Below are 25,677 nucleotides of genomic sequence, written 5' to 3' on the forward strand. Positions count from 1 at the left end.
TTCCGCTTTTACAGCGGTTTTCGGGCATCACGCGCCATTCTATTTAATGAGTTCTGCTTTACAGTGGTTTTCGCTTTATAACCCGCCGTATGAGTGGGGCCCTACTGTATAGGAAACTTCACTAAAATTGCAAAATAAATCAAACATATTTAAAGTGACTATCTGAACTAAATCAATTATCTTAATATTGTTGCTTCCTCCCTGCTAAAATAAGATCAGCACAGCACATATCTTGTTTCTGGGTTTTTTTTGGTTGATTGCAGGTGTTGTCACCACTCACTATATGCTCAGAGGCACATACCAAATTCTTCCAAGCTATACAGCAAGTGGATTGGACTGTGAAAGGCCAATTCAAATTGTGTTTGCATTTTGCCAGATTTGTAGGGCAGTACAATATCTCAGAGAAGAGGTCAGGTCTCCTGCTCCCCTGGTGCATTCACTATAGCTGCCCAATTTCCCTGCTTTTCAAAGTTTGATAGAAATATCTGTGGGCTATAGATACGTTCTTAAACTGCAAGGTTTTTTGCCTATTAGTGAATTTCTCCACTTTTTAATCCAGGAGGTAAGAAATGGGATCCTGTGCAAGTTTGCTGAGAATGGATTGATCATTTGCATGCTTATTGAGTTCAATGGGATTTATTCCCCTGCAATCATGGTTAGGATAGATAAAACTGACCATGGGGAGATGGGGAGGGGAGAAGGAGTAACAGCAGGGGTAGGGGAGGAGAAGGGAGGGGAGGAGGAAAGGCAGAGGGGAGAAAGGGGAGGGGAGCAGGGGGAAGGGTCAGGGAGGGGCAGGTTTCATCATTCCCATGCTTATTGAGTTCAGTGGGATTTACTCCAGTGCAATCATGCTTAGGATAAGTGAAACTGACCATGAGGGAGGAAAACAGGGAGGGAGGGAGAGAGGGAGGGCTGAAGTGGACAGCGGAGGAGGAAGGAAGAAGGGAGGAAAAGGGGAGGAGGAAGGGAGAGGAGAGAGGAGGGGAAGAGGAGAGGAGAAGGGGAGGGGAAAGGCAAGTCTGATCATTTGCATGCTTATTGAGTTCAATGGTATTTGTGTAATCATGCTTAGAATAGGTAAAACTGACCTTGGTGGAGGACGACACAGGAGAGGGAAGGACGAAGGGGGGAAGAAGGAGGGGGAAGGAGGGGGAGGAGAAGAGGGAGGGAAGGGCAAAGTAAGGGGGAGGAAAGGGGCAAAAGGGTGGGGATGGAGGGGAGGAGGGGAGAGCAGGTTTGATCATTTACATGCTTTTTGAGTTCAGTGGGATTTACTCCTACACAATCATGCTGAGGAAAGGTGAAACTGACCTGGGGGAGAGGCAGGGAGAGGGAGGAGGGGCAAGGGGGAGAGAAGGGAAGGAAGGGTAGTAGGGGTAGGGAGGAAGGGGGAGGGGAGGAGAGGAGATTGGGTGGGCAGGCACTGGGCAGAGGGAAAGCCCCTTTCCTTTCCAAAAGGAAAACATTGTGAACAGTATCGTTGCTTTTCAGGGTTTCCCCCACCTTTTTATTCTACAGCAGGCACGTGTAGCTTCCCACCCAAATTTAAACCAAAGCTGTCCCTGGCCACATCCACATCTGACCTTTATATCACTTTAGACTGACATGCCTTCTCCCAAAGAATCCTGGGAAGTGTAGTTAGTGAAGGGTGCTGAAGTTGCAAGAAGAGGCCCTGTTCCCCTCACAACTACAATCCCCAGAAGACGGGCTGACTGTTAACCTACTCTGCCAGCTCTGCCAGGGAAATAGGAGTCTCCTAACAACTCTCAGCACCCTTCACAGACTACACTTCCCAGGATTTTTGGGGGGAAGCCATGACTGTCAAAAGTGAATTAAATGTCTGACATGGGTGTGGCAACCTGATCAGCCAAGCCAAACAGCTGTGAGTGTGGCTTTTAGAACACTGACAGTTGTTACTGAGCATGACCAAAGCTATAATAGACTTCAATGTAAATTTCTTAAATTAATTAAAGATCAGCCAGACATTTTTTTACTTTTAAACTGCAGAAGTTGAAGGTCAGAGAATGGGGCAAGTCAGTAATAGGATTGCAAGTACTCTGTGAACATGGCTGATTTTTAATTAATTTCAACAAATTATGAGACAACTGACAGAAAAAAGTCCAAAAGGGGTCTGGTTTTTTCTCTCTCTCTTTTTACACTTTGAACTCTCGATTCTCTCTGACTATTTTGTGTATCACCAAAACAATTTAGAGGGTTGTTAAGCAAGGGTTTCTGAGTTCAGGACTATACGTTTTGTAAGGTTTTGTTTTGAAATGAGCTTATGGGAAGCATCAGAATGGCATGGGGGATATTTTCAATTTAACAAAGGTTTTCAATTTAATAAAGGTCTGATGTGGGTGTGGCCCCCTGATTAGGCAAGCCAAGCAGCTGTGAGTCTGGCTTTTAGAACACTGCCAGCTGGTTCTTACTGAGCATGCCTGGCCCTATCATTGAGTTCAATGCTAAATTAATTAAATTAATTAAAAATCAGCCAGGCACTTTTTTAAGATGAAGTTCAGAGAATAGGGCAAGGCAGTAATAGGATTGCAGGTACTCTGTGAACATGGCTGATCTTTAATTAATTTCAACACATTATGAGATGACTGACAGAAAAAAGTACAACAGGGCTCTGGGTTTTCTCTCTCTCTTTTTAGCCTTTGAACTCTCTATTCTCTCTGACTTTTTTGTGTATCACCACGAAAACTTAGAGGGTTGTTAAGCAAGCATTTCTGAGTTTAGGACTATAAATTTTGTAAGGTTTTGTTTTGACATGAGCTTATGGGAAACAGCAGGATGGCATGGTGGTATTTTCATTTTAACATGGTGGAATGTGAAAAATCCATGCTGGCTATAGTATACAGCCACTCTTGTAGGTGTATAATTTACAACAGATATAACGTATAAAACAAGAAATTTAAATACATAAAGAAAATTAACAGGCAATTTGATCACTTATAAAATTAAAATAGGTTATAATCTAAAATCAGAGCATTTAGCAAAAATGTTAAATCAAGGCATCCCATGAACAGGTGACTGCATTATCAAAAATAAAATTTTCATGAATTCTTGATGGTGCCAAAGCAACAAGTGAGACCCTATAAATTATAGTAATGTCTGTATCAGACAAGAGTAGAAAAATCATCTCTAATAGTATCTGGGATAGTTTATCTGAAACTCTGGTATTTCTGGAGTCTCAATATCCTAATACTAGATTTTTGTTATGTGGATATTTTAATGCTAGAATTCGTGCTGGCCTGGCCAATCAAGTGGACTGTACAAATCATGGAGCAGGTTTGCAAGATTTAATTATTGATAGAAACTCCTGGAATAAAACTATTAACAAACCAGGCCTGAAGCTCCTTCCCTCTATCATCTACAGTGTCTTCATGGCATTTGTTGTGATAAGACTAAGGGCACATATACTTACTTTACCAACAGAGGTGCCAACACAATAGATTACATGGCAATTTCTGATACCTTACTGCGTGAAATAAAAAGCTTTGAGGGTGACCACTTTCCCTTGCTGTTGACAGCCAACCTTTCAAACCTCTGTTCCCCCTATTTCCACCAAAAAATAGATGGAATTCATCTTGGGAAACAGAGGGTATTTTGTCCCCACATTTCCTTCACATTTAAGAGTAATATCTTTAAATCTCTCTGTCAAGATATCTCGGTTTCTGATTCAGACGCATTACAAGCTAACCAAATGATTACACAAAATCTTAGACCTGTGTTGGTTCGTAACAAACAGCTTAATTTTAATAGACCACCAACTAATAGCTGGTTTGACCAAAAAAATGCAGAGCTGCCAAGAAAATACGTATGAACTATTCACACCAGGCTGCTAGAAACAGAGCCAACATCTCCCTTGCATATTTAGTGTCTCTGAGGTCATCTTATAAGGCACTTTTAAAACAAAAGAAAAAAAAGAAAAGTATGCCAAATTACAATGGCAACAATTAGGCCTGGCAGTGCAGGAAAAAAAAGGTGTCCAGGTTCTGGGACATTGTTTTATTATTTTTATTTATTTATTTATTATTTGATTTATGTCCTGACCTTCCTCTCGGCAGGAGCCCAGGGCGGCAAACAAAAGCACTAAAAACTTTAAAACATCATAAAAACAAACTTTAAAACACATTAAAACAAAACATCTTTAAAAACGTTTCTTAAAAAAGCTTTCAAAACATCATCTAAGATTAAAAACCTTTTAAAAAAGCTTTAAGAACATATTAAAAAGCAATTCCAACACAGATGCAGACTGGGATAAGGTCTCAACATAAAAGGCTTGTTGAAAGAGGAAGGTCTTCAATAGGCACTGAAAAAATAACAGAGATGATGACTGTCTAATATTTAAGGGGAAGGAATTCCAAAGGGTAGGTGCCACCACACTAAAGGTCCATTTCCTATGTTGTGCAGGACAGACCTCCTGATAAGATGGTATCTGCAGGAGGCCCTCACCTGCAGAGCGCAGTGATCGACTGGGTATATAAGAGATAAGACAGTCTTTCAGGTATCCTTTCTTCAGGTATCTTTCAGGTATTGTTTCCTTCGGTTAGACCCATATTGGTCGGACAAATACGTGCAAGTGAATGGTACATTCACTTTAGTATGCTTTATGGGACTACTGATATGGAGGGACTACTGATATGGAGTTTAGTCCTCCCATTTCCTTTGCAGCATCTAATCTGCCCCAGTGGCCTTCTGTCTCTGAATTTGAGATAAAGAATCTTATTACATCTCTCAAGCCTGACAAGGCCCCAGGTGAACGTATGATGCCACCTGAAATATACAAGTATTTCTCTGATTGGTGGGCCTCTTTATTGGCTAAAGTGTTTACTCAAATTAATAACTCAGGTATATTTGCAGCTGATTGGAAACAGAGCATTGTTTCCCCCATTTATAAGAACGGAGATAAAAGGGATCCTAACAACTAACGGCCAATAAATCTTTTGGACATAGATTCTAAATTATACAGCAAATTTCTCTTAAACAAGCTAGAGGATTGTGAAACTTCTAATCATATCATTCACACTGAACAGGCTGGGTTTAGAAAAGGCTAAAGGTACTACTGATCATTGCTTAACTCTTTATTTTTTAGCTCAACAGGCCATTACAGGCCCCACCAAACACCTTTACATCACCTTTGTTGACTTTGCTGCAGGGTTTGATTCGATTGATAGAAACCAGTTGTAGCTTAAATTGGCAGGTGCTATTATCAATAAATGTCTCTTTCCTTGATTAAAGTACTCTTTGCCAACACATTTGCTAGAGTAAAAGCTGGGATTTCTGGTTCTTTAACTGAAGCTATTGTCACCACCAAAGGTATAAAACAAGGGTGCCTTCTTTAATTTATATTTAAATGATTTAGTCCCAAAGTTATCTGGTTCAAAATTCTTTCCTCCTTCAATAGAATCAAGAAAGATTTCCTTTTTTTTGTATGCTGATATGATTTTATTATCACTTACTCGAATAGGCCTAAGAAGGCTGTTGTTTAAGCTTAGTGACTATTACACAAAAGAAAAGTTAAATATCAATTATGCCAAAATGAAAGTGATGATATCGCTTCTCGGCCTTTTGGCTAAGATCAAGTGTAGTATTCGGAAAGAGGCTTGTCATTTTCATGTTAGTAAAGCAAATACACAGTCTGGTCAATTTCACCTTAGCAAAGCAATCTCACATGCTAGTCAATTTCACCTTAGCAAAGCAATCTCACATGCTAGTCAATTTCACCTTAGCAAAGCAATCTCACATGCTAGTTAATTTCACCTTAGCAAAGCAAAGTTCAATCTAGTGTCAGGAAAAGCTGTGGAAACTCGCAGTGTTTACAATCGGTCTGCAAAGATACCAAACCTGCAGACTACCAGGAAGTCTGGTGCCAAGTTTGATTTTAGTGAAATTTTCACCCACCCCTAGTTGAAAATTTGTCATAATGGCTGGAGAATGTAAAAAAGTCAGCTCAGATATGCATATTCCCCAGTTCCTGTTGGGGATTATGCATAATGACCAGAGAATGTACAAAATGCAGTAGAGATATTTATATCTGCCAAGGCCTGTTGGAGACTATATATCGGCAGGAAATGTTCACAATTCCCTCTTCATGGATGGATTATGTGCACATTCTCCATGAAGCCTGATGAACGTGCCCAAAAATCAGTTTGTATGCACATTAACTGCTCAGCTTACATTCCCCTTAACATATACAAATGTTTCAAAATATAGATCAGAGATGTGCTTGAATTTCGCAAAATTTGAATGTGACACTGGATTTCCTATTTATTTGCTTTTTTTGTCTTCACGGATCAGTTTTTTTCTAGCAGTTACTAGATGCGGGGAAGCTCTTTCAGGGGCTGTTCCACCAGTTGCATCATTATCATTACCACTGAATGCATTTGATATGCACAATCCCCACCACACCCTGCAGGTTTCCTTAGAATTTTTGAGGGAGGGGAACACAGCTACTTGATGTGAACAAGACGGAAAAGCAAAGAAAGGTTTTGTGTAGCATCTCACAAGAAAATGAATGACAAACACAGGGCCCTCGTGACAATACTGTTTTACTCCTGCAAGGAATAATTTCTGCGGACATGCTTTGGTTGAGAAGCCATCTGTTTGCTTTAAGAAAATTGGTTGTGAATATAAGCTACTTTCTTTAAAAAGCAAGCAAAATAATGTCAACACCTTACAAAACCAAATACTAGAAAGAATGTGGGTTCAGTTCCAAAAATCAGGTTAAACCAAAATAACCCCTGGAAATAGTCACTGCAATAATCTGAGAGCATAAAGCCATTGTCTTCTCTCCCCTCCCCCACTCACTCACACACATACACACCTCATTGTTTTTGTCAAACAAAAATTACATTTCTCTATCCTAGCCTTCGAAGGCTCTTGCTTCTTTCAGCTATTGATGTTATTACTGACTCTAGAAATAAATATCAAATCAAAGTAGGAAAATGCTAAAGTCAGTGTTTGGTAGAATGTTACATAAGACTGAAAGTTACTGATCACATCTTCTAATAAAATATTAAAGGGGTTATATGAAAGGGAGCTGTATTTAGCAGACATTCCCCCCCCCAATAAAATGCACTTCCCATTTCACCAATTTTTCAGTGAGGCCATCTTGTCAACAATTACCTTCAGAGAGGACTTCCTCCAACACCCATTCATACCTGGCCACATAACGCCAAAGTAGTAATATTCCACTGAGAGCCCCTTCATGGTTCCAGTCAGCAGAAGCTTCAGCACCATTTTTGTCTGAAAAATAGCCTTTCTTCTTCCTAGCAACAGCGACATCATTACACAGCCAGTCATATTGGGCTACATGATGACATCACTGAGAGCAAACATTTGGCCTCAGTGCTATCAGAGTGTAGCCAATTATGATAGGTTGGAGGATGTCACTATTACTAGGCAGAAGGGCTATTTTTCAAAGGGAAAAAAGATGATGTTGCAGCCGCCTATGACCATCAGCCTGAGGGCATCCAGCTAAGGTTTGGACAGCAGAAGTATGTGATCATTCCAATATGTGATCAGGAGAGCACCTGTGTATTATGCAAATCACACAGGTTGGTGGCCCCCACATGTGGCATGTGTCTGGTATGCAGCTGACTCACAAAGATCTGTGCTACTGCAGGCACGTTATGACAGCCAACCTCTTCTACATACACATTTGCAGGGAAATGTAAAGCTAGAGAAAGAAGAGGATATTTCATATTTCTATTTCTATTTCCATCATATTTCATATTTCTATTTCTAGGCCCATCAATGATGATTACTTCAGCTGAGAAGTAACAGGAGGTAACATTTGGCATTTATTTGCTCCCTGGTGAGCCACTGCTTTGCCTAATGATGACTCATGCTGTTGCAGACTTTCCTTGAAAGGACTTGCCAATGCAACCATCTGTATTTATAGTTAGCAGGCCACAAAAAAAGTACCAGATACTGGTGCTAGTAATGTTTGCCTCAGTGAATATTCTCGAGCTCAGATGAAACTCCACGTCAGAAAAGAATTCTCAGCTTACCCCTCTCACCAACTCAGTTCCCCACTCCCAATTTCTCAACCCCTTCCCCCTTTTCTTTACACACTATTTCCTGACCTCCAGGCTGGCAGCAGCAAGAGGGACGCTCCAGCTACTGGGAGAGGTAAGGAAGGAGGAACTGCCATTGCATTAGTCCTGGGGAAAAATCACATTTCCCATGGACCACTGGAACCGTTGATTCTCCTGGCACACTGTTGTATAGCATGCCAGGTGCCAGAAAGAGAAAAGAGGGAGAGAACTCATCTCTTTCTTCTTCCTACGGCTGGAGTGCCACTGGTGCTTTTGTCACTGGCGTAACCAGTAGGTAACATTAAAGGGAAAGAGACCAGGGTGCTGAGGATGGGGAATTCCACTCTGGCTCAGAAATAAGCCTAGCTACTGGCTTGTGGAAAATAATTTGGCTGATTTCCAAGCCAAAGCTGATGTACCCTGCAGATGGTTCATCCATCACGAATCTCAAGAGTGGCTAAGCGAGCAAATTATGTACTCAGTCCTGGGAAGTAAGAAAATGGAGCAACAGCGGCATATGCTTATTACTCTTAAAGTCTTAGCAGTAAAATCTAGGATGTGTATCAGCTGAAAATCTGAAGGTATGCTTTCACAATCTCTGCACAGAAGGTTCCCCAAAATGAGTCACTAGAAACATTTTACTAAGTTAATATACAAGAAGGTGCTGAGATAATGTATGATATGAGCAATATAAATTAAATATTATTGTTTTTATAATTCCCCCACCCACCCTCAAAATCCCATAGCTATGCCAACTATCTTTAAAAATCTGTATCATCTGCAGCAAATTCATGTGCTTTTCTAAAGGGACAAGGGAGAAATTAATGAAAGCAGTTACAGAGTAGGGGTTAAGAGGGTTGTATCAATTTCAAGAGGAGATGAAACAAGCAGCCAGAGGCAGGGAACTTATAACACTCAACAGCTAGAATGAACAAACAAACAAACAATCCCATCTTTTCCATCCTTCTCATGTGAGGTAGGAAGGTTCATCCATTAGTATCAACTGGCAGAACTAAAGTCCTCAGTAGGTTGTGAACCGGAGAGACAATACAGGGGATTTAGCCTGCCTACCACTAGCAGGGGTGACAGAGAAACCATCCAGATCATCAAGGGAACATCTTAACAGCAATAGGCTACAGCAGGTCACGTGATAGCATCTGACTCCTATAAAAGCTTCCAGGTTGGGCATGCTCACTGATTTGAGCAACAGGAGTCTCTTTGTCTGAGTGAGGAGTGAGCTCTGGCACTCATTGGATCAGCTGAATCCCTACTTAACTATTCTCCACACTGGAATGTGAATTGACACAATTTTGATAACTACATAGAGAATGCCACAAAAAATATTACAAAGCCATCACATAACTAAGGGTTGGTAAGCAAATGGTTAACAAGATGAAATCAACTCGTAATACCGATTGGGAATTCTTCTTCTACATGCATATTGATTACCTGTCAGATATTTCTTCTGCATTGTACATTCAAACATGTTTGGAACTGCATCATGAAGAAAAGGCCAGGTTTGTTACACAGTTTCCTGAATCTATGGTTACTGCCTGTAACTGTGTCCATACAGTTCTTAATATCTTTCAATGTAACTTTAACATCCTTGTTAATGTAGTATTCATGGCGAAGACTATCAATGCCTAAACATAAGCTTGCACTGAGCTCTGAGTGTTAAATAGTCCCTCAACTTTATTTAAAGTGCAAATTAGACATCTTACCACAAAAGAATCTTAAACGAGTTAATTACGAGGCTTTATGCCTTTCTCAGTTCTGAAAGGTCTGGACTTCAGATTATGATTAAACAGGCCTATTAAAGCAAGCAAAGTCAGGTTGACTAATTCCAAAATAGTCTAGAGAGAATTCATTGTATTACTAACTTGCTGTTTCAAGGCCCCAGACAAAAATATGAACAACTGAAGAAGCAGTGAGAGAGAAGGAGGGGTGAGGAAATCAGTTGTCTTGCCTTCTGTAACCCCATCAGTTAATTAAGACAGGGTGTCTCTCAGCTTGTTTTCCAGATGTTGGAAGGCAGTCTAAAACATCTGGACTAGTCAAGAGAAGATAACCACCTGTAAATTAGATATTCCCAATGTCTACTTAGGTAGCAGCCAATGCAAAAGTTTATTTCCTAACACAATGTATATAAAGGGAAAAAAACTGGTCACAGTTTTGATACTGAAACAAAGTCAAATTGTTAGATAAAACCAGAGAAATAAGTCTAGAATATAGATAAATGAAAGGAATAGTTTTTTATATCAACAAATCCTCAAGCAAGATGAGAGTCTAGTCTAGGAACATTTAGCTATTGCTTGTATATCTAGAGGTGGTATTGCATTAGTGGAAAGCACTTCTGCTTGCCAAAAAAAAGGCAGTCAAATTTTGCCACAATTTTCCACCCGCAGCCACTGTAGCCTGCCCCACACTCCAAAAGTTGCTCCAAAGAGGTGGAAGACCCCATGGAACATTGTGGGATATGGTGTGGAAAGCTGCATTAGATTGGGACATCAGCAGCTATTGGGTGAAGCACTTTCCACTAGTCCACAGCTATTATTGGATCGAACCATATTTGCAGATCCTAAAAGTGGATAATTAATCACCCAACTTCCATCTAATTACTCTGTAGCTAATGCTTAGCTTCTCCTAAAGTGATTTATCAGCCACTCTTCAGAATAGCCATCAACAACATGGCTACCAGCTTATTCTCACTTTAGGATAACAAAAGATGGCTTGGCGGGCCACCAAAGAGTTTGCACCTCAGTAATAAAAGCCAATTAAAACATTGTGCTCCGTCGTGCCACTGTGCTTTAAACAAAGCTCTAATCTGAAACTTATGGGGAGTTCTTAGAGATGAATGATACAGTGCAATATTCTCATTTTGCTACATCAAGCGAGCTTTTTACAGCCAAAACTAGAACTAGCTTAAATGTAAAGGATTTTCTCTAACATCCAGTTACACTAGCTGAATTACCGCATGTCAGCCTGACAAATATAACAATCTGCACCTCAAAAACTGTATTAGGAGAAGGTCTGTTTCTTGAGAAAAGTAGAAAATCAGTCCCCGAAACATAAGCATACTTATTAGCATACAAATCCTGTTGATTTAAAGTGCATCATATTACATCAGATCGCAAGGCAGCAAACAATGAAAACGTTTTGTTGCTGGTCATTCTTATTGATTGTGAAGCACTTTGTATGTTTTTAAGGAAAAGCAGCTTAGATGTTTTAAAAACAAACAGAAAACATCATACTACTACTCCATTGTTTGGCAGAAGACTATGAGAATCAGAAGCTAATCTAGTTACACTAGCTGAATTACCACATGTCAGCCTGACAGATATAACTATGTTATGTTTTACTCATAAATTTCAGATTAGAGCTTTGTTTAAAGCACAGTGGCACAATAGAGCACAATGTTTTAATGTGTCAGCCCTGGAACATGAGAATTATTAAAGCAGATGGGACTCTGCCTCCATGAACAGTTCATTTCTCTTACCAATCCCATCTAGCTAGGGCTATGCATGCAGAAGCCTGCTTTTAGAGGTGGGAACATATCCCAGCATAAGGGCCTCATCAGGGTGTAAAGAACACTGCAAGCAGTCCACACTCATAAAAGGAGGCAATCCTTTTGTGAGACATGGGTTCTGTACAGAATGCATTCCAGTGTTGCCATTGTGATTGGTCATGCATTGCCCTGCTGGTAGGCACAAATGGTTCTGCTGCCAATCTCTTCAACCCTGACAGCAGATGAGCCAATGAGAGAAGGGAAGAGAATTGCCATTAACAGGCTGGCAGCTCAAGGGCAGAGCAAAAAGCTCCCATGGGCTGTTATTTGTCCAGCCCTACCCTAGCTACATCAGGGCAGGAAAACATCATGCATTTCTTTAAAAATGTAATGTAAAAATGTAATGTAAAAGTGAAATTCATGACAACTTGAAAGCCAGCTACTGCAGTCAGCTCAGGTTGATCCAGTGTTGACAAGACCTCTTTTTTTGTACCTGGAGTTAGCTCCGAACATTTTAATGTAGTGTAGTATAGGGATGGGATCTGTTGGCTGGTGTCACTTTCCATTGCTTTTACCAGTACAATTTTTCTCCTCCCCCCAAATTTTGATATTAATATTGGTAATTTGAAAGGAAAAACCTACAAATGAAACGGAATACTGAAATTTTGAAAGACTATGTCAATATTTTGAAGGAAATATTGATATTTTGAAAGAAAAGGAAAGCAGCTTTGCCAGCTTCTCCTCCTCCCCTGTGACTGAGGCTGGTCAGTTTTCACATTAGCAAGCAGAGACAGTCTGTTTTGGAAAGGAGAAAAGCAGTGCCTCCCATCTACCACCTCTTCCTCAGCAAGCCTAGAGTCCTTAACATTTGAGAGATTCTCTAGGGCTAAGCTTGCCTTTTAATCTCTATTACAGGCTTGGCTTCCTTCGTCCTGCTTGGAGCTTAGATTATTGGAGTGGGGGGTAGGTGGGTGGGGGAGAGAGAGTGAGTGAAAGAGAGAGCTTTACTGCTGTGCTGTAAAATTAATAAAAGAACAATATATTTAAGGGAATATGTAAGAGGAAATCTGGTGTTTGGGGAAAGCAGTTGAAGTTCAGAGTAAACATGATCACTCTGCAAAGATGGAGAATATGCGGAACATTGAAAAATGCTAAATCTGAATTCTACGGAATTCTCACCCATCCCTAGTTTAGCATCCCCTGCTAGTGGATAACAATGGCCTGCCAGCACCCTTTCCAGAGAGTTTCTCCTATTTAAAGAAATATGCTTGCATATAGAATAGAATCTTCCTTTCCTTCAAGTTGTCCTCACTCAAGGAAGCATAACATTCTCCAGCCAGGCTTTTGTGTCCAAGTAAAAATCAACTCATTTGAAATGTGGTGTTGGAGGAGTGCTTTGCAGATACCATGAAAATGACAAATAATTGGGTGGTAGAACACATTAAACCAGAGCTATCATTAGAAGCTAAAATGATGAAACTGAGGTTATACTTTGGACACATGAGAAGACATAACTCACTAGGAAAGAGAATAATGCTGGGGAAAACAGAAGAGGGTAGAAGAAGAGGAAGGCCAAACAAGAAATGGATTGATTCCATAAAGGAAGTCACAGGCCTCAACTTGCAAGATCTGAACAGGGTGGTTTATAACAGATTCTATTGGAGGTCGCTGATTCATAGGGTCACCATAAGTCATAATCGACTTGAAGGCACATAACAACAACAAATTCCACATCTGACATTAAAATAATGAGTTTTAGCATTTCATTTCAACAGGGGGAAGCCCTAGACTCTGACTTGGCAATTTGTTTTCACAGGAAAGCGTCAAGACCTAGAACCTAAGCTCCTCCAATATACTGTGTGTTGTCATTTGCAGGCTGATTGAAGAGCAGAGTGATTCTGGACATATACAAAGTGTCATTGTATAAGGACAACAGCTTCCATGCATCATGCTGAGTTAAAAGACAGGAATTTGAATATGACTCTCAAGCAGACCTTGGACTGAACCCCTCCCACTTTTCAAAATAAACACCCATTTACAAATGAAAGATCAATCTTTTAAAATGAATACTATATTTTAAAAAAAGAAAACCATGCTGGATATTACACAGTTAAAATATTGACATCTAATCATCTAATGCAGGCTACGAACTGCCATCCCCACCCTTTACTATAGTCTCTTCTTTTTCCTCACTGCCGAGTGAGCTTTTTTGTAGATGCTTTTCAAAGTGATCAAAGTTAAACCATTTAATGCAACTAAGAGTTGGCCCTTAGACAGGATAGAAGTGGGGAGGGACCAACCACTGAAAGTATCCATTCCCTCTCTTAGCATGCCTGTACATATATACTTCAAGGCAAGAGTGGTCTGCCATTTGTTTGGGATGCTTTTTACAGGATATTATCTGCTCCAGGGCCTTGGCTTGAGCAAAATGGCTCTGGATCCTAATATGTTTCTAATATAGTTCTTTATTTCTTTCCTGGTTCACAATTACTGCATTATAGAAATACTGATAACACCACATCAACGAGGTACAACATTTTTGGGGGAGGAGATCAAAGGTTCAAATTGCACATTTTTTTTAGCTGAATACTTAAGAGCTTCAAATGTAAAATGTAAAGTGCTTGTAATGATGTAAATAAATGTTAGCCTAGCATGAAGTTCTGGTTCAGCCTCTCCTGGGATGTAAGTAGCTTTTTTGTTATACACTCACATGACTCTCACACAGGTCATCTGATGTAGGTGATGTCACCTTTTTCCTACGGTGCCCTAACAATAAACTGAAGCCTACAGGGATTGCCTCTCTATGAAGTTTGGGTAAGCAGCTCTTCTTTTCTTTTTTATTTAAAAAAACCATTCAGAGAAGGAATTAACAGAGGCTTTACTGCTCTACCCTCTTTCTCTACATTCTCTGGTTCACTTGCCCTATTTAAAGCTAGCTGTAAGTTGTCAAGGATACAAATTCAGATGACTGGAGTTTTCTCCCATTGTTTTTATTGTAAAGCCTCCCTCATATTGAGAGTACTGTAATCCTTTGATCAGTTTAGTGACTCTGACAGCTCTTGTACAAATCCTCTTCAACACCTTCTGCATTAAGAGCTCATAAAAGCTGCCAGTCTAACCATGCAGCTGGGGAAACACTCTGCCCTGAGCCATGCTGAATTCGAAGAAATATTACGAGACTCTTGTTTTATCCATATAAAACTAGTGGTTCTCCAATTCCCATCTGTCAGTCACATGCCGCAACTAAGCATCTCAAATGGTGAGGGAGTGATAATAAACAAGCAAACAAAAATTAAGATTTTATCCAAGAGCAAATAAGAAATAGTTCCTATGATTAAAGAGAAATATAATAAATTTCATCATCGTAGGGAAGTCTGTGGCCATGTGATTTGAATGCTTGCTCAGTCTTCTGTCCAGGTGCTAACTGATGATGGTAAACCTCAAGGCTCCTTGCTCTCCCTTCTTATGGTTTTTTTTTAAAAACCAGATTTGGGCTGAACAGCCCTTCAAACAGAGGATGCCTTCAAAAAGAGGCCTGGCAGCCCTTCAGATAGAGGCTTGTCCCCGTGAAATAGGACACATTGCCTCCCTACTAGAGTTGTTATAAAGTACAAAGATGTAGATACAACAGAATGTTCTTAAAATGCTATATTTTCTTTCCATTTTATTTTATAGGGCTTTCAGTCTAGTCTTACAAAATGTGAGATGGGAGATCCAAATATTCAATTCTGCAGACCACACAACACATCTTAGCAGGATCTACAACTAGCTTCATCAATATTAGTCTTGAATACCCATGACATTTCTGCCATATAATATTTTATTTATTCCTGTACAGCAAGGATATAGGCTGGCATGGACAACAGGCAAGATGTTTGATTCCTGTGGCAAATCCTGTGACGTCCAGGTCAATTTAGCAATACAAGCTAGGGAATGAAGCAGTGTCATACTCTTTCCTGTTACGCTTTCTCCTTCTTTGGCAAACAATTGGGAAGCTGTTCTTGTATACACCTCTAAAACGATTCCTATGGTTTTGAAGTGCCTGCTCTGATATCTAAACCAATTACAGGGACATTTCCTTCTTAGCCCAAAGTAACCCTCAGACAGTAAACAGCTTAGCATACAGTTCTAGGGAGGTGTAGGCTGATTTCCAGAATGGGAGATCTGTTATGGGTATAACAGTATACATCAGGGCATTCCCACATTATATTGAAGGAGAGGGTCATTTGAACAATGGTCAGTGGAAGAAGTCTATGACTTCTCAGAAAGATGACTGAAAACACATAGTTCTAACCAGTACAGAAGAAGCTGGACTAGACAAGCGAGATTCCTGAAAGGAATGTCTTGAGTGGGCCAAGCAGTCAATCACTGAAGTTTTGTGGACAGAACATAAGGCCTATTTCACATACAGGAATCTAAGGCCAATTTCTTGCAGCAGAGAAGGCGGCAAAACATCTACTAGATTGTACTATTTCAGATGGGGGGGGTTCTTACTTATTTACAAGAGTTATATCCAGCTTCTCTATTACTAAATGCTTGCCAAACAAAAAAACCCTTTCTGTACACGGAAAGCTTGTTATTAGGAGAAATGTTCTAACCAAGCCTTCTTCCTGAGATGCTTGTTTCTAAGTGCAGAGAATTTTGTTTTACGTTGAATTATTCAATCATGTGACAACTCACTTCTCAGCTGCCAACTGAGGTGGACCAGGCCAGAAACATTTTACCACTTTACCTATTTGTTATATGAACTAGGCTCCAGAGAAAGTAGGTCCCCAAAGAATGAAGAGTCCCATTAATCTAACAGTGTATGAAAATATCATCTCAACCCAGGAACCTATTTTGTTGAGGCAGAATGATGGTTCTCATTTTTAAGTCGCCCTCAAGAAGTCATTCTAACATAAAAATACATTTGTTTATTCACTGCTGTTTATGCTAGCGTGGGATCTCAGAACATCAATCGCTTAAAAAAATCTATTTAAAAAACAGTAAATCATGTTATGTTAATTTCACTTCTAATTGGAGAAAGGAAGGATAGCTAGAGATGGGAAGATAAAATCAGTACCCCCCCCCGAAAAGTATTTTTAGCCTTTAAAGCAAGTAATCATGAAATTTAAAATCACATTGTCTTTTCAATAATACATCTGTATGATTTCATCCAGCTCTTCAGAGATAAGACTAATGGAATTACAGAAATCTTATGAGTTATAATCAGGGACAACAGGATCTTTATAAGCACCAAATGACCACAAACTATACTGTAAAAATACAGCTGTACAAAAAGGCCCAAACTAGGCATTAGAAACAGACAGCAGTTCTTTTAAACAGATTGGAGCCAATAATGGAGTATGTCCATGCTAAACCACTAAATGAACGAGGTCCGACTTCCAGATTAAGGGCAGGGCTAGCAACACATTTAGGTGTATGCATTATAACTCTAAGGAAGAAGGACTAAGCTCACTGTTGTTTCACACAAACGTCCAAGTCTAGTTTTCGCTCAAGCCTTTTTCCTTTCAAGCAGCCTAATTGGAGGGGGGAGGCATGTTTCATTGTCTTTGCTGTTGCTGAAAAATTAGGAATCATAAACTCTTGTTGATCCATTGAAAACCACTCACAGATCCACCAAGAGATCCCCCCCTTTGTTAAAGATTTATATCCCACCCTTCCTCCCAGTAGGAGCCCATGGCAGCAAACAAAAGCACTAAAAACACTCTAAAACATCATAAAAGCAGACTTTAAAATATATCAAAACAAAACTTCTTTAAAAACATTTTTAAAAAGCTTTAAAAACATATTTCCTTTAAAAAAAGCTTTAAAAACATATTTCCTTAAAAAAAAGCTTTAAAAACATATTAAAAAGCAATTCCAACAGACACAGACTGGGATAAGGTCTCTACTTAAAAGGCTTCTTGAAAGAGGAAGGTCTTCAGTAGGTGCCGAAAAGATAACAGAGAAGGCCCCTGGCTAATATTTAAGGGGAGGGCATTCCAAAGGGTAGGTGCCACTACACTAAAGGTCCATTTCCTATGTTGTGCAGAATGGACCTCCTGATAAGATGGTATCTGCAGGAGGTCCTCACCTTCAGAGCACAGTGATTGACTGGGTATATAAGGGATAAGACAGTATTTTAGGTATCTTGGTCCCAAGTTGTATAGGGCTTTGTACACCAAAACCAGAACCTTGAATTTAGCCCAGTAGCTAATAGGTAGCCAGTGCAATTCTTTCAGCAGCAGGGTTACATGTTGGCGATACCCTGCACCAGTGAACAGTCTCGCCACCACATTTTGCACCAGCTGCAGCTTCCAGACCAACCTCAAGGGCAGCGCCACATAGAGCCTGGAAGTTACCAGTGCATGGATGACAGAGGTCAGGCTATCCTGGTCCAGAAACAACCGCAGCTGTCTTACCAGCCAAAACTGGTAAAAGGCATTCGTAGGCACTCAGGTCACCTGGGCCTCTAGTGACAAAGATGGATCCAGGAGCACCCCCAGACTATGGACCTGCTCTTCCAGAAGGAGTATGACCCCATCCAAAGCAGGCAACTGACCAATTATCCAAACTCAGGAACCTCCAACCCAGCGTCTCCATCTTGCTAGGATTCAGACTCAGTTTGTTGGCCCTCATCCAGCCCACCACCAAGTACAGGCAGCGGTCCAAGGCTTGCACAGCCTCTCCCGGTTCAGATATTACAGAGAAATAGAGCTGGGTATTATCAGTGTATTGCTGACACCTCGCCACAAATCTCCTGATGACCATTCCTAAGGACTTCATATAGACATTAAACAGCATGGGGGACAAGATGGTACCCTGTAGCACCCCACAGCACAACTTCCAGGGGACCGAAAGACAATTACCCAATGCTACTCTCTTGAAAATGACTATGGAGACAGGAACCACTGTAAAACAGTGCCTCCAATACCCATCTCACCAAGTCGGCCCATGACAATGGGGTGACATCTAACCCCCCATCTCCAGAACACCCCTTCCTCCATCTGGAGCAAAAAACCAAATTGAGGGTGTGCTCTGCCCTATGTGTTGGGCCGGTGACAACCTGAGACAGCCCTATGGTCGTCATGGAGGCCATGAAGTCCGAAGCCAGAACACTAGAGGCAGCCTCAGCATGGACATTGAAATCACCCAGGACTATGGTTCTGGGCTCCTCCAAAACCACAGCCAAGACGGCCTCCACCAGGTTGGTCAGAGAAGCTGCCGGGCAGCAGGGTAGATGGTACACCAGCAGCAACCCTAGTTTACTGTCTCCTTGGCCCAACACCAGGTTCAGGCCCTCATAGCCAGCTCCAAGACAGAGTAGTTTCCTGGTGACAGAGATGGATGTTCTGTAGACCGCAGCAACTCCTCCCCACTGTCCTTGCAGCCTGTGCTGGTGTTCAGCAGCGTATCCAGATGGGTAAAGCTGGGTCAGATCAACTCCTCCCAACCAAATCAGCACCATCATCCATGATCAAATCATGGATGAGTGTGGTCTTACTGTGTACCGATCTGGCATTAAACAACAACACACACAGGCCAGTGGGCACAGTAGATGAGTAATGAGGAACCCATCCATGAGAGGAGTAGGGGCGAGGAACAAGGCATAGATAGCCTTGCCCTCGTCGTCTATGGTAGTTCAGCACCCCCCCATAGCTATACCTCCCTCTACCCGTGATCACTGAAACTGTGATGGCATCACCCATGTTTCTCCTTACTAAGACTCCTCCCAAACACCTGATATGGACACAAGAGCCCACCAACAAAACCAGTTATCCCAGTAGGCATCAGAGAGAACTGGGAACAGTCAGACTCACTCATCATCATCAACTTTATTGCATTTAGCCATAGGCCTTTGCACAGTACAAAAAAACAGTCAAATAAACACCATAAATTTTTTTAAAAAAATAATATTACAGCGGACGTGTGTCTGTTAAAGATTTAATATAACTTGCCCTTAGCTTTTTGGCAGCTAAGGCAAAATTAGCCACTGCAATTGTAACCTGTTTATAATTGTCAGCCAGTAGCTCTACCACCAGGAAATCAGGGGCTACCCTCCGGCGGGAGCAGATATAAGTGGTCAGAAATTTCTTTCTAGGGTCTTTGTACAGGGGGCAGAAAAGAAGATAATGAACAATATCCTCTATCTGCTTACAGCCAAAGACACATCTGCGCTCCTTAATCGGGATTCCCAGATATCTCCCGTCAAGATAAGCTGAGGCCATCATTTGAAATCTGAGTTCAGTAAATGATCTTCGTAGGGAGGGATGTGTTAATACGTCAAAATATTGTGGTTTGGCATGGTTAGGTTTAAATAGAGGGAACCAAGGGGAGAAGGGCGCTGCAACAATTGTTGCCCGATCTTGGTTTGCTTCATGATCAAAAACCCAATTACGGAGCTTGAGGTGGTTGAGGCTTAAATACTCTCCCAGGGTGAGACTGTAAGTTTTTAGTATTTCTTGGCACCCTTGGGCCCAACCCCCAATCCGTTGTTGTTCATCCCAGCAGAGTATGACGAGGGAACAATCTTCCATATTAGATATCCTTTGCCAATATCGAAGATATGCAAGATTTACTTTTGCTGACAGGTGTCATGGCCCCGTCAGAGGACTCATCAGACGAGGATGACTCGGGAGTAACAGCAGCAGACCCAGAAGCAGCAGACCCAGAAGGAGAAATGGAGGAAACTCCTGAGAACCCAGCTCCTTCTCCCCCTCAGCTGCAGAGCACCCCAGACACAGCTGAAGCCCTTCAGCCAGACGCAGGCAGTGAACAGGATACTCCCCCCTCACCTGCAGAATGTAGACAACAGAAGGTCAGGCAGAAGAGGGGCAGGCCTGTCCACTTAAGGCCAAAACGCTGATGGCTCACACCTGCTGACAAATCTGCTCCTTAAAAGTCAAAGCTTGGGTTCAGCTTGTTGCTGACTACAACGTCAGGCGTGACCACTGTGTGTCTTCCTGTCCCCTGAACCTTGACTTGGACTGATCTCTCGGCAAACTAGACCTGGACCTTCACTGACGTCTCTTCTGGATTTCTGGCTTGGCACATAAGCTTTGAACGGCCTCTGCCCTTATCTTGCTTCCTCCTTGCTAGCCTGGCAGATTTATAGCCAAGCTGCCGGCTGAGGACTTACGGCCTGGCAATTACCAAGGAATCTCCAGCCCTGCCTGCACCCCCACCGACACTGCTGTCTCAGTGAAGAGCTGACAACAGGGAAGGGAGGCCGAACTCTGCTCTTAAGTGGGCTGAAGGGACACCTTGAGGAAGCCCCAGGATCTGCCTCATGAATATGTTTTGAAGGACTTCAAGTTGGTGTTTAGCTAAGTTCCCCCACAACTCTGCCCCGTATAAGATTTTTGCCACAATTTTGGCCACAAAGATTTTAAGCATTGGGTTAATTAGTTGACCGCCTCGGGAAAAGAAAAACCTCCTGACTTGACCACTGACTCTGGCGCACGATAATTTGGTGACCTCTATGTGATGCTTCCATGAGAGGTTATCGCTGAAACACAGCCCCAGGTATTTAAAGGTATGCACCTGCTCAAGTTGTTGCCGGTTAAGGGTCCAGATCTCTCGGATAGGCAGCAACGGGTGGCATTGGGAGATGAGGTTTCAGACCCTTGGCCTCTTCATTGTGGAGTGCCACAGGGTTCTATCCTCTCTCCCATGCTATTCAACATCTATGTGAAACTGCTGGGAGCAATCATCAGGAGTTTTGGGTTGCAGTGCCATCAGTACGCAGATGACACTCAGCTCTATCTCTCCTTTAAGTCCTCACCGGAGTTGGCTGTGAATACCATGTCCAAGTGCCTAGAATCCGTAAGTGGATGGATGGGAGAGAATAGGCTGAAGCTGAACCCCGACAAGACTGAGGTATTACTTGTGGGAGATAAAAGGAAGTTAGGAATTACTGACCTGATGCTTGATGGGGTAAGTTTACCCCTGAAGGACCAGGTCCACAGTCTTGGGGTCATAGTTGACTCTCAGCTGTCCATGGAGGCTCAGATTACAGCAGTGAGCCAGGCAGCTTGGTATCAATTACATCTGATAAGGAGACTGAGTCCCTATCTTCCTGTTCACCTGCTCCCTCAGGTGATACATGCCCTGGTCTCCTCTCGCTTAGACTACTGCAATGCGCTCTACGTGGGGTTACCCTTGAAAACGGTCTGGAAATTACAGCTGGTACAGAACGCGGCGGCACACTTGATTACGCATAGCCGTCGCTGGGATCATATCACCCCAGTGTTATTAGATCTTCACTGGCTACCAGTTGTCTACCGGGCCCAATTCAAGGTGTTGGTGTTGACCTTTAAAACCCTATATGGTTTCGGCCCAGTATATCTGAAGGAACGCCTCCAGAATCACCAATTGTGCCGCCTGACGAGATCAGCCTCGCAAGACCTTCTCTCGGTCCCACCGGTGAGAACAGCTAGGCTGGTGCGGACCAGAGAGACGGCATTCTCTGTTGTGGCCCCCACCCTCTGGAACTCTCTCCCTTTCGATCTCAGACATGCTCCCTCCCTGTCCAGCTATCGCCGAGCCTTGAAGACCTGGCTGTTCAGGCAGGCCTACAAGATTGGGACAGATTAATTTATGTTCTGAATTAATGAATGGTTTTTTAGCTTAAAATTTGATTATGTTGATCTATATGTATTGTTTTTATTCTTGTTGTTCGTCGCCTAGAGTGTCCCTAACCCGGACAGATAGGCGGCTGAAAAATAAAATTTATTCATTTATTATTATTTATTATTATTTATTCAGATGGATTTTAACTTCTTTTGCTTCCCACAGATCATTATTTTGGTTTTGGAGTGGTTAACAAGTAGACGCTGCTCATTACAAAATTCCCCCAACCGGGTCAGCATCCTTTTTAAACCAATTTTGTTTAGGAAAAGTAAGACCAAGTCATCAGCGTAAAGTAGTGACGAGATCTTCCTATTCCCAACTGATGGGGGGAAGAAAGCGGGAGAGGCCATTGACGGGATAATGTCGTTTATGTAGAAATTGAACAGAAATGGTGCCAATATGCATCCTTGTTTAACACCTCTCTCGACTTGAATTACTTGAGAGAGTGCGCCATGTAGGCCTAGGTGGACCTGAAGAGAATTAGCTTGGTGTAGAGATTGAATTAGCCACAGCAGCCGTTTGTTGATGCTAGTCTGGCCCAGTTTATGCCACAACAGATCCCTATCGATTAAATCAAAGGTCGAGGTAAAATCTACAAATGCCACATACAGGGACTTGTTTGGCCCCTTTATGGTCTTTTTTATTAAATGATGGAGAACAAATGCGTGATCTACTGTACTCTTGCCTTTCCTAAACCCAGCCTGTTCTTCATGGATCATGGAATGCTTAGATTCCCATGCTAGTAGTTTGTTCAAAAGGAAGCGCCCATACAATTTGGAAGCCACATCTAATAGGCTGATGGGCCTGTAATTACGGGGGTCCGAAGGATCTCCTTTCTTGAAGATAGGCACCACTATACTGGTACGCCACCCTGAGGGGATATTTCCGGTGGAATTGATGTAAGTAAAAAGGATAGCTAGAAGGGGGGCCCACCAGTTAATCTCTAAAAGGAAGAGCTCTGGGGGCATCATTTCTTCCCCAGGGGCTTTACCAGAACGGAGGTCAGACTCACTCAATATCTTTCACACGGGGCACATCTACTCCCCCCGTCTTACACCTAGAGAGGGCCAGCCTTCTGCCAGTTGCAGACTCTCACTATGAAGGCATCTGGTGACTTTCTCCTATCGTTCAGTTCACTGCACAGGCTCTCACCCTGCACAGGAATTACACATGCACCACACGCCCTCCCCACTACCAATCTCCTCTAGATTGGTTTTTTTTAAAAATAGAAGGGGTAGCGCCCTCGCCCTCAGGACTCCCTAAGAGACAATCCCCTTTGGTGGCAACCCCAGCAGCAGTCCAAGGGCAGTTGGGTTTTATGCCCCCTGACTCAGCCAGAAGCTGATGCAAGAGGCTGCAAGATTGATTGCACCCTCTCTCTGGAATCAGGGTCAGGCAGGGAGTCTCAGTCCTTGCAGCACTTACCAGGGACTTGTCTCATGAGACAGCAGCCCAGAGCAGTGAGCAAGCAAGTACCCAGATGCTCAGGTACTCACTCCCAGGGCAGGTCTTCTCCAGTCCCCCAGTGCTGCAGCTGTTCCACTTACTTACTTACGTACTTACTATTTGATTTATACCCCACTCTTCCTCCCAGTAGGAACCCCCTACTGTCTGTCCCTACCCTTCCCAATGATTGATGTCAAAGCCTCCCTCCTTTCTACTGATCATTCCCAGGAAAAACAGCCAGAAAAAAAGATAATTCTTTATATGCATGCAACTGGACAATTGTTTACAGGCCCAACATGATCAACCTCGTTCCAAGAACCGAAGGAGCACTTGGCAGTAATGATCTATGTGATTTCTTTCTCTTGAAAAGTTAAGGCAGCCTTCCCCAACTTAGTGCCCTCCAGATTTGTTGGAGTTGTTGGAGTTCAAATTCCATCAGCTCCAGCCAGCACTGCTAATGGTCAGAAATGATGGGAGTTGTAGTTCAAAACATCTGGAAGGTACTGCATTCCAATATGAACTGACCTGAGCAGCACTTCTTGGACTAATTGCAGATTGGAACATAGGTTTCCTCTGGATTTCATATTTTACAATGGAATTCTTGTATCAAAATACTTTTAACAATACATATTTTAAATAAAATACATAGACATTTGTATTTTGTCAGAAAATATGTTTAGAAATGTGAGAGAAAGTTTGTTTAGAAATGCATTTTTGTCAGGGAAATAAATTGAACAATATGTGTTGAAATTAATGCAGATTAATGCAAAAATGGGATGCAATGGACATTAATCAATTATATAATTGTATTTCTATTGCCAGATGAAAGGTGTCTGTGGGGAATTAAATTGTGGATTGTGCAGGCTTTTCCACGTCAAATGCACCCTTTAAACTGATGTAAATGAACAGCATTCATGCCTGCCACCTTGCCTCCCTTAATTAAGCGCTCTGCAGGAGCAAAGAAAGCTTCGATGTTCATGCCCTAGTTGAAAATGTCATGATTTCAAATAGAGGGACAGCTGTGTGGCAAGCGCCTCTGTAGTCCTTTCAAAGCATACAGGTAGTATATTCAAGAGGACTGGAAGTATGAAAATGACTGACTAGGTGTTCAGTGAAGCAGTCCTCCTTGTATCAGAGAAAGCTGCTCCTGTCTCATTTTCTACTAGGAAATTAAATAATCTGAAACACCCCTCTGAGAACTTTCCATGTAAACATTATTTCCTTTACATTCAGCAGCTCTGCTCTTGCTTTGTATAAAAAAAATCATAGCTACTCAGATTAATGGCTAACATAAATTCTTCTTACTATTGGCAAGTCAACACTGGAACTGATTCTTAGACAGGCGTTATTTATATTCCAATCCTTCACCCATTTACTTGGAACTTGTGTCCTATTGATCTCAAGAGCAGTTCATTCTAAGTAACACAGCCTAAGGGCCCCACACGTGTTATGTTTAATTGTACACCCAAAATGATTTAAGCGGACAACTAAAACTGTCAAGTGGGAAAGTGACAACTAGATGTATCATACCAACAACAACAAAGGAAAGCACCAACATAAAAACCTCAGCAGGAAATAAAAGTCTGACTAAAACTGTAACAGCAGACAATAAAACAGCTGAGAATACAGTGAGATTAAATGCTTAGGCAAACAAAATTTGTTGTTGGTCACTCAGTAAGTTCCATGGCTGAGTGATGAATGAACCTGAGGTCGCTTGAGGGCAACCTGTTTACTCAGCATTCATCCTGATTTGTTTGCACAAAGTTTGCAGGGAGCTTATATGACATCTTCTGTTTATGGAGCATTCATTCTGATTTGTTTGCGGGAAGTCCGACAACCTTGCATCAAGCAAATGTTATTGCACACTTTCAAGTGCATTTTCTCATCACTTCTCTTATTCCCCATACTCTGGTTTTTGTGGGGAAGACGGGCTTGTTGCATAAGAGCTCCAAATCATTGTGCAACCTGAATTTGCCAGGATGTGATTCAATCCCACCCGGCAATAGTGACGGGGAGAAGGGCTGAACCTCAGTGGTTAGAGCATCTGCTTTGCATGTAGAAGGT

General features: G+C 41.9%; 1 protein-coding gene and 1 pseudogene across 25 annotated transcripts in view; one reads left to right on the forward strand and one right to left on the reverse strand.

The window, feature by feature from the left end:
• The window catches only part of PLCL1 (phospholipase C like 1 (inactive)), a 326,003-nt gene that overhangs the window by 11,735 nt on the left and 288,591 nt on the right, over positions 1-25,677 (reverse strand). The gene's annotated exons all lie outside the window — the stretch shown is intronic.
• Positions 5,562-5,644, forward strand: LOC133378635 (U2 spliceosomal RNA; annotated as a pseudogene).

Source organism: Rhineura floridana, chromosome 2 (genome assembly GCF_030035675.1).
Source record: "Rhineura floridana isolate rRhiFlo1 chromosome 2, rRhiFlo1.hap2, whole genome shotgun sequence".
Classification (NCBI taxonomy): Eukaryota; Metazoa; Chordata; class Lepidosauria; order Squamata; family Rhineuridae; genus Rhineura; species Rhineura floridana.